The 10,891-nt window shown below is 34.8% G+C and overlaps 1 protein-coding gene across 7 annotated transcripts in view; it reads right to left on the bottom strand.

Moving 5' to 3' along the window:
• Positions 1 to 10,891, bottom strand: part of LOC105424069 (uncharacterized) — a 474,166-nt gene that overhangs the window by 313,440 nt on the left and 149,835 nt on the right. The gene's annotated exons all lie outside the window — the stretch shown is intronic.

Here is a 10,891-nt window from a genome sequence, read left to right as displayed (position 1 = left end):
ACACACACACACACACACACACACAGATAAAACAATAAACCTTATGTAATTTAAAATATTTAAATATATACATATATATAAAAAAATTTTTTTAAATATCTTTGATTAAAATAGAGATAAAAAACTTTCCCATTGTAATTTAAAATACTTAAATATATATATATATATATATAAAAAAATCCAAAAAATATCTTTGAATAAAATAGAGGTAAAAAACTTCCTCATTATAACAAATAAATACATGAATAAATAAATAAATAAAGAGAAAAAGGAGAAAGTAGAGCATAATGTACATTAAAGTTACATTGCACATTAAAATCTCGCAATCAATTTTGTCAAACTATTAATTAATTATGAAATTCCGATAAAGTTGACTAAATAATAGAAATTATTAAGTAACAGTAAAACTAATACATCTTTTTTAAAAAAATAAATTAATAAATAAACATGTTATTTAAAGGTTGATTAAATTAAAGAAAAATATTAATAGCTAAAATTCATGTTCATTAATATATAAATAAGTAAATTTTGTATCAGAATTAACTAGTATTATTCATACATTGTAAGGACAGGCCTGAGAAGGGTCAGAAGGATTCTTGAATTGGACTCAAGTCTTTATTTCGGGAAAATACAGTAGATCTCGGCCGCAGAACCGACTGTTCGGGCGCTCAGGACTGACTCGACTGACTTTCCGCCTCGCGGATCTGGATGAATAATAGAGCGGTTGTAACGCAATGTGGTAACGAAAATCGACAAAAGTTGACAGGGTCCTTATCTATTACGACGGCGGCAAAACAATAATTTGAGAAGATGAAAGGAATCGCTATTTCGACTGAAATCCTGGCGGCGGCAGCGGCCAACGAGTGTCGGCAAATAATAAAGATCGCGATTGAGTAGCGACATCCGATTGATGTTCGCAAGCACCTTACAACTTGGCCATCTTGATCATTAATTGGCCCGATTAATAATTGCAAAACGCGAAGATTTCGTAAACTAAACATACAAAATCGTAGAGTAGTGGAAAATAGAGCACATCCGTGAAAATAAAACACATGTTTAATATAAAATCCGACAAAATATAAATCTAATCTTAAGGTTAAACTTAACTTAAATCTTATCTTTCCACAACGGATTAAATAACACAATTTATTTTTTGTTGGGATCTCGAGTCGGTGTCCATGGTTGCTTCTCAAGTGCCATAGTATGGAATCCGCGTTAATTGAAATCCCTCGATATCTTTTATTACGTAGCGGTCATTTCGAAGCACATGATGGGTGGTACCTGGTAGGATTTGAATCGCGGTATTATTTTCGGCGAAATCCGCGGTGGTTTTGTAATTTTTGATCGTGACTTTGTTTCCCACTTGATATTTTCGCGCTTCTTTACGCTTCCGATCATATAGCCGTTTATTAATACCCTATTTTTGTGAATTCTCTGGCCGGCTCGCTCACAGATGCTCGGTACATCTCGGGATCTCCGATCTGTCCTCCAGTCTCCAGCGCGTCTCGCAGTTCATTGGTTATTTTACCTCGCTTATGTAGACCGAAAAGTAGCATGCTCGGGCATTCATTTGTCGCTTTTGAAAAGGTGTTATTGCATGCGAATTCTCTTGGATTATACCACATTGTACCACGGTGTACCTCGTTCATTCGCTAATTTGGCTATCATCGGCAAAATTGTTTAATTAATTCTTTCAACTTGGCCGTTTACCTGAGCGACATGGTGGCAATCTTAATACGTTATATATTTTGTTCCTTTATAAAATGCTCAAACTCGCGGGATGTGAAGCAACTACCGATCTGATATAAACAATGGGCGCAACGGGCGGCTGTAATATTCAAAATAAATTTTAAAGTGTTTCATTATTTCGGAGTCGCTAATACTCTTTATGGCGTACAATTTTATATATTTGGTGAACGCATTGACAATCACGAAAATATGACGGTATTTTAACGAGGATACCCGAGATACGGGAGCCAAGTGATCTACGTGTAGTGTAACGAACGATATGTCGTTCTTGGGAATAGTGTGTAACAATCCTTCGGATTTTCCTGAACTAGGGATATATGCAATGCATTTCTGGCAATTCTTTACATACTTTTCGATCTGTCTCATATCCGAGAACCAGTAGTTATTTAGAATATTGCGTATAATCTTTTCAGATCCTACATTATGATCTATTTCGTTATGCTATTTGTGAATGATACTCGCTTCCATTGCGTTAGGGACGTAAAACAAAATCCGATCTGAATGTTTCCTATACACTAATCCGTTTCGCATTTCGAATAATTTATCTTCAGCGTGCTCTAATTTTTCGTGCGGATTTTTATTGTTACGTCCGGGGGACTTCACGAATTCTTCTCTTTCGGGAAGAAAAAATTAACGGCCACTAACCCATAAACGGAGCACTTCGAACGATCTAAAGAAACCCTAAATAAACAAACCACTCTCGAGATATGTCTCACTATCAAAAAAAAATCCTTGGTAAACAGCCTTGTCGGCGCCGACAAGTTTACGACTTACCAATAAAAAATTAATATTAACAAAAGCAAATTCCTAACGGATAAGAAACGCGTTGGATCGTTCGGGGGTGACACTCCCCAAATTGGTGGGGAAACACAAAAAAACGCCAGTTAAGAAGAAACGATTAGTGGCCGTTGGCGGGCACACCAATGAACGATTGAGGGTGTGAACTAGCGGGAAAATTTTTATTAACTAATTCTATTATGCGCTGGGAAATCTGGAAATATAAAAACAACCACAATTCACAGAACACCGCTCCCCTCCTTCCTCTATATTCACAATTTTTCTAAACTATCATTCGACAAGCCAACACGAAAATCCATCGCCCTCAGATATTCCCACCCCTCCGGAACCCTTTAAAAACCGCGACTTGGAGCGGATCGCTCTCTTCTTCCTGCTTCATCGCTACATTCATGGTCGGCACCATCCGAAATTATTACAGTTAGAATCTGTGCGATTTTATTATTTTCGAGTGATTCAACGATCCAGCCTGGCAATTGCATTCCTCGACCATCACCAGCGGCCGCTGCAACAAAAGTAAGTCCAAGTTTATCATTTTTCCCCCGCGGTAACTGGCAGTTTGGTTCGCGACCTCTACTTATTTATCTCGTTAAAACACTCCAACATTCCAAATTGGCAAGCCGCCGATTAACTCGGTGAAGCTGCCTCCCCCGATTCCACAACATTCTATTCCACAACCTTCTAACCTGGCAAGCCGCCGATTAACTCGGTGAAACTGCCTCCCCCGATTCCATAACATTCCAACCTGGCAAGCCGCCGATTAACTCGGTGAAGCTGCCTCCCCCGATTCCACAACATTCCAACCTGGCAAGCCGCCGATTGATTTGGTGAAGCTGCCTTATCTCGATTCCTCAATTTCTCTTTTATCTGACTCTCTTTTATATAGTGAACCAAACAATGCCATCCGGAACGGACGAACGAAACGGGCATTGCGACACCGTCGAGAGAAATCGAATAAGCGGATTCGTCGCGAAACCTGCCACGCCGAAGAACTCGCGGAGCGATTAATAGAAGTAGAGCCGGGACTAGCCAACATCTCGCTGCATCAGTACGCCTCTGCCCTCCGCTCCGCGGCCGAATTCGAGAACCAGTGTACTCCAGAAAACTTCGACGTGGAGAAGTTTTTTAACCTCGTCCGTCAATTTCCTCGCTCTCCCACCCATCCACTTCCTGGCACCTTCTTCATCCAAAGAAAATTTAAACCCGACAAGCAATTTTGGGATCAAATCTCCAAACACAAAATAACCGATACCGTCCCTATGTATATTTCCCGTGATCCTCGTTCCAATCAAGGCTTTCCGCACCGCGCACCCTAATCCCCCTCCACACCTGCAACCCGATTCCATAGACATGCTCGCGATCACCAACTTTTTGCCCCAATTAGAACAATTGGGTATATAAGTCCAGACTTTCCTTTGTCCGCGGTTATTTTTTATATTTTTTATGTATAAGACTTTTCTTTGTAACGAATACCTCTTTTTAATATACACGAACAGAACATTGTAACTCATTTTTATTATTTATTATTAAATTAGTTAATAAAAATTCGATCTTAAATTTTTTTTTCTCCCCTAAACTTGATCCCGCGCCGTTCCCGGCTCCCTGAGGATCGCATTAGGTCCATCCCTGGTCAAAGAGATTCGGTTCTCTGACCTAAAACGGACCACCGATAGCGCGGGCGCAGGCAAGGGTAATAACGTCGCCGCCGCTGACCCGATCCCTGCCCCCTTAACGCGCGTTCGACTCGCGGATCGGCATCACGACGTCGTTCCGCGAGAACAGGAGAGGTTCCGTGCGTCCACCCGAGTTTTCCTCCTCCTGACGAGAGATATTATCTTTCGTCCAGAACACGGACGTAACATTATAATGTCAGGGTCGTCACTCTGACATAAAGCGTCCTGTCGAAGGAGTTATCCTCAATCACGAATATTTGCTGGCTGAGTGCGTCTACATGCATTATGCGCGAACATGATCTATGCTCCAACGTGTAGTAATTTTGCATTTCTAAAACCCACTGTGCGATCCGCGGATTCGTTTCCTTTTTGTTTAGCGTTAGACTCATCGCTTGGCAATCCATCATTATTTTAAACTTCAACCTGAATAGAGAGATTCGAAAACGACGAAGTGCATAGATTATCGATAATGAAAAAATTTTTATGTAAAAACATTTAAAATTTTTTTTATTTAAATAAAGTTTTATTATATATTTTATTCTGTTACTTTTTAATTCTTTGTGATAAAAACAAAGCAATTTTGTGATATAATAATAATATGATATAATAATATTTTAAAATTAAATAATTACTATCACTTGGGTTAGAAAAAGAAGTCTTGAATGGATCGAAAGATATACATATAATTTGATTTTTATTATTTTTAAATTAAAGATACTACTACTTGGGTTTTATTTTTTAAAATAGTGGTATATCAAATTATACAATTTTTTTTATACAATTGAAATACATAATTTGACTAAGGTGGACTTGTAACTCAATGTTTATAGGATTATAACTTGGCGTTAATTATTGATAACAAATCTTTTATACAAATTTTATACATTATTACAATTATTTGAGTTGGCAATGTGAAAACAAAATTTTGTTTTTTAAGAATTAAGGCTAGTATTATTTGAATCAGAAGGAGGATTCTTCATTGAAAATTCAAATTTTTTTTTTTAAATGTAGGTTACATGGTGAATACGGATTGAAACCTAAAATAAATCCATAAATACACATAATTAATTAATTATAATTAATTATAATTATATAAGAATTTATAATAAATTACATAATAAATTACATAATAAAAATAAAATTATGATATATTTTAAACTAATAAACTTCTTTTTCTTATTGTTGCTTTCTTATAAGCATAAATTGATTGAGAAAATTTATTAATAGAAATGTAAGAAATAATGACAAAATTACAACTCTTTTTATATAAGTATATATTTATATAAGTACATTAAGTATTTAAAATAATTCATGTAAAGTTTCATCGCAACGCAAAGATTAGTTATTTTGTATTCTGTAAATAAAATTGTAACGATGCACCCCGCCGCATCGTTCCGTCCGAACCATCACCCTATCGGACAAAAGCCGACCGACCACCCGTCGGCTTAAAAGGCGCAAAGTGCTGATAAACGCTTTAAATTACCGAAATAATTAGTACGGCCTACGGGCCGTACGGGAAATCTGCGCTACTTAGTGCCACACGGCGGAAATACCCGAACGCGCCCGGAAATACCCGAACGCGCCGTTTCAAAGATCAGAAGCAACGAATAAAGTTATTTTGTTATTACAAATTAGTATTAGGCAAAATAATACTCGCGGATCGACCCGAAGAGACGCCGAATTTCATCGAATTATCGATCCGCGGGGTATAAAAAGCCCGATCCGATCAGAAATGAGAGAGATCCTCGGAATCATCCGCCGGGCTCGCTTAGCGAAACCGACTCTGATCCCGAACCGAGAATCCGCCAAGCAGAGTACGCTGCCTCAGCAGGAGTTACTGACCAGAGCCATTCTCCGCTCCTATCCAATCCACCGAATCCGCTTGCTAGGAACGTTCGAGGTAGCGTGTTCGCTGCTCCAGCCAGGAGTTATTGGCGCTGACTAAGCATCTCCTCCGTTTCCGCATAAACGCAACGTATCGGCAAGCTCGCCACGGCCAGGTGTTTCTGGCCGTTGCGCCCTGAGGCCGAACATGCCGGCCCCGCCGCTGTGGACCGCCGCCGCCATCCTTGCCTCTGAGCATCTATCCGCGATCCGCGTCCGTTGTAAATATCCGCGACCCGCGCCGCTGTAACACGATCCGCGTCCGCTGTAAATATCCGCGACCCGCACCGCCGTAACAGACCAGCGATCTGCGTCCGCTGTCAATATCCGCGACCCGCGCCGCCGTAACAAGATCCGTGTCCGCTGTACATATCCACTACTTTGGACGACAACTGCGTCGCTGACTAATTATTATAATTGTAAAACGCGCTGCTATCGTCACGATTAATTGTAGCAATCTTGTCCAGCATATAATAAATACAGATATTAATATCAGAGAACTTATTCGTCTTACCGCTTTTTCATACCGAACCTGGACCGACCGACGAGCGTATCCACGTATGTAGCAATATCCTTGCGGAACACGAACCGACGAAAAAGCGGATCGTTTTAAAACTTAAATTTTTATTAAAAGCACGAACGAAAAAAGTGGTATAAATAAAATAAAATTTTTCTTTACAGAACAACTAAAATAATTTCTTATTACATCGCAATAGAAGGTTACATTAAATAAGATTACATTAAATAATCTTGAATACTTAAATAAATGCGATTTAAATGAATCTTACTATACTTCACACTCTTTATTTACCTTTTTGTAAAAAGATAATTTTATAGTGACATCAGACATTTTGTAATATTAACCATCTTTCTATGTTCGAGAAGTGCGTCTCGATACTTTTATACTTTTTTTTCGATAATACACACAATGAGAGTAAATAGAATAGAGAACGAAAGAAGCAAGAGCAAGATAGCATTCTTGTCCTTTTCCACGCGTCCGACGATTTTGGCGGTCGATGATGTCATTGTGTTTCGCGGCGAGTTTGACAATTGCTGACAATTCGTTTCAAAGTGTAAATGATATTTATGCGCCATAATCTATTATCTTGTAGGTAAGTTCTAAGAAGCAATATGAGTACTGTCATTTTGAATGCATTTTGAATGCATGTGTTTTTTTTATTATATTGTACTTTTACGTATGTTTGTGCTTTTTTTAATTTTTAATATTTTTCCTTAATTTACTTAAGATTTGTTGAAGTATGTTTCAGGATGTTGCTTTATAATTTTTTTCTGAATATCCTGAAAATGTAGGATACATGTAATTTTAGTACAAATATAATGTTTTTTTATACTTTTATTAATACAATTTCATTGAAAAAATGATTCAATTTTACTAATAATTATTAAACATATCTTTTTGATATATTGTTTAAACAAATATATCATAATATGGTCAAGAGTTGCACAACAATCTGTACAGACAATAATTGAACACTTCTTCTTTGATTTCTGAAAAAAAGCACAAACGCGTACATAAAAGGGCAATATCAAAATGACAATATTTATATTGCTTCTTAGAACCTACCTGCAATATAACAGATTATGGCGAATACACATCAGTTACTTACACTTCAAAACAAATTATCATCAACCGTCAAACTCGCGAAACTCAACGACAGCGTTGACCGCCAATCGGACACGTACAAAAAGAGCAATAAGCATATTACAGGGTACATTCCTTTATTCACTCCGAGTGCTCATGCTATGACGTAATAGAAGTGTACTGCGGCTATCGTCCTGTTTTAGTTTCATGCGCTTTTTAACTATTACTACTTCAAGATTATAAAATGGAACGCAGTTGCAGTATGTTTTCCGAAGCTCCAACTGAAATAATAGCTGGCATATCTAATATTAAAAAAAATATAATTTTATTGTATATATTAAATATAATATATATAAAGAACAATTAATAATAATAAAAAATAAATGATAAATAATAAAAAAACTAATAATAATAAAAAATAATTAATAATAATAAATAATTTTATAATATTATATAATATCATAATAATTTCATTATATTATATTATTTCATATTATATGCTTTTCTTATTTTCTTTAGCATCAATCAAAATTATTTCAGTCTCCATGGAGACTGAAATAATTTTCATCCTAACGTGGAGCACGCCAAAATTTTAATGCCTATTATATACATATATCATGTTATAGCCCTAGATATGACTATTGGTCATAATACGCATGCGCGAGAAAGTGGCGTTAATACCAATACTGGCATATTATCTCGCTCACTCTTTTGTTTTCTACTTTCTTAGGGCCTGCGCATAATGGAACAAATATTAGGAATAGAAATAAATATTAAATTTTAATATTTAAAATGAAAATTCGAAATAAAAATGAAAATTCAAAATAAAAATTAAATATAAATTAAATATAAATTAAATAAAAATTAAATATAATACACAATGAATATAAATATGTATAAAATATAGTTATATTTTATACTTACTTGTATTCATTGTGCCTTAAGGGGATCCTAAAGTGATGAGAATTACTGACATAATACAGTGCACCAAAGAACTTTTTATTGGCTTGACAAATTGCAAAATCCTTTTAGGCAATTAAAATATGCACAAAAAGAATATGCGAGACAATTTTCGATTTAACAAGTAAATAAGAAAAAAATTTTTTAAATTCACGTAATTTTAGCTCGTATAGCTGTCACATTAGATCTTTGTTTCCTTACAAAATATAAAAATTCTACAGTTCATATATACAAAATGAGTACATTTCGCACTTCGGACTAGATGAATAAACAATACTATATTTTGGGATTTATGATTGAAAGCTTAGAAAAAAAGTTTGAGACTTGAACAGATTGTATATGATTTTACGCGTATATATATGCTTGGCGCAAATATAAAATGATAAATAGAGCACTAATTGTAATTGACAGATTTTGCAATAGATTAGCGTTACAGAGGAAAGATAAGGACAAACGATCTATGGGATCGATCAACGTTCATAAGCTTGTTAGAATAAAGTGAATTTAATTTTTTTATCGAAATCGATTATCTCGCACTTCTTTTTTATACTATGTTTCAATTGCACAAAAGGATTTTGCAATCTGTAAAGCCAATTTAAAAATGCCGGCTGTAATGTGTCGAAATCCCGTCAGTATTTTCAATAAAAACAGTTAACATATATTTATGTTTTTACTTTATATATATAAAAAATATGAATTTTTATATATATATATATATATATATATATATATATATATATAAGTTTTACAGTATGGACAAAATGATATAGTTCCGCACTTTGGATTAAAGAACAATACTGAGCTTGTATGTAAATTACAATTCAAAGCTAACAAAAAAGATCTATGCATCAACAGTATGCGTATAATCATTTCTCACTTCGACGGAATGAGAATGAAAGACTCTCATTTACATCCAATTCTGATTGGTCCATTCTTTCATGCCTTACACGTTATGTAAGGAAGAAACACGATGTCTTATTTCGACAAATATAAAAGTTTTGCAGCTTTGTATGTACAAAATGATATAGTTCCGCATTTCGGATTACTTTAAAGAATAATACTGAGCTTGTAAAATTACAATCAAAAGCCTAACAAAAAAGATCTAAGCATCAACAGTGTGCGTATAATTATTTCTCATTTCGACGACATCGTCCGTCTTTCTTTTCATGTACTCATCCTTGTCTTTCATCAGAATCAGATTGCAACGCCGTGATTTTATGATAGATGGCGCTTTTGTTAAGCTTTTCTCATTCCATCGAAGTGAGAAATGATTATACGTTTATTGTTGATGCAAAACTTTTATATTCATCGAAATAAGACATCGTGTTTCTACCTTGCATAACGTATAAGGCAAATGTACAAATTGTAACTTAGAAAAGAAATTTTCGCAAATATATCTGTACATTTTGTTAACTATTTCAATCATATATACAATAGAAATATCAGAATCGAAACGACGATCGAAGTTCTATGTTGGTAGAATGGCACCGTATGAGACTTGTCGTGCGAAAAGCTCGGGTTCGATCCTCAGCCACTCTCCGGGAGAGGAGATTATGGAGATTATGAATTATAGGAGATTATGCTATCCGCTCATACCTCCTTTTTTTTAAATCTTTCTTACAATATAAAATATACGACTGATATCTGAAAAATTTAATTAGAATAAAAAATTTTTAATAACATTTTATTTGCAAAATAAAAACGTTATAGCGCTATATATTTGTAAATTTTTATCATGGTGCGGATGTATCTTTAAAAATATGATACAATTTATAATTGGACATTACAAATATGTAAAATATATTTATAATATTTATATATATAATGTACAAATATATTACATTATATATCTAAGAATTATCTAAGAATTATCTAAGAATAATTATCTAAGAAAGATAAAAAAAGAAAATATGAGCAGATAGTATATCTTCTAACGGAAAGTGGCTGGGGATCAAACTCTAGCTTTTCACACAGAAAATCTCATACATTGCACTCTACCAACGTAGAACTTCATTAGTCATCGTTTCAATTCTGATATTTTTATTATATACATGATTGACATAATTAACAAAACATGCAATAGACATATATGCGAAAAGGACTATATTTTATTGTATTATTACACAAACAATTTATTACATAATTTATTCTCTTTTTTACTGTCGCACATCAAATTTATTTCCGATAAATTTATTTCTCGAAATCGGCCGCTGTAATATAGGATCGA

Source organism: Pogonomyrmex barbatus, unplaced genomic scaffold (assembly GCF_055798465.1).
Source record: "Pogonomyrmex barbatus isolate J1 unplaced genomic scaffold, ASM5579846v1 scaffold5, whole genome shotgun sequence".
Taxonomy (NCBI): Eukaryota; Metazoa; Arthropoda; class Insecta; order Hymenoptera; family Formicidae; genus Pogonomyrmex; species Pogonomyrmex barbatus.
Note: the sequence above shows the minus strand (reverse complement) of the source record. Positions and strands in the feature narration are given on the sequence as shown.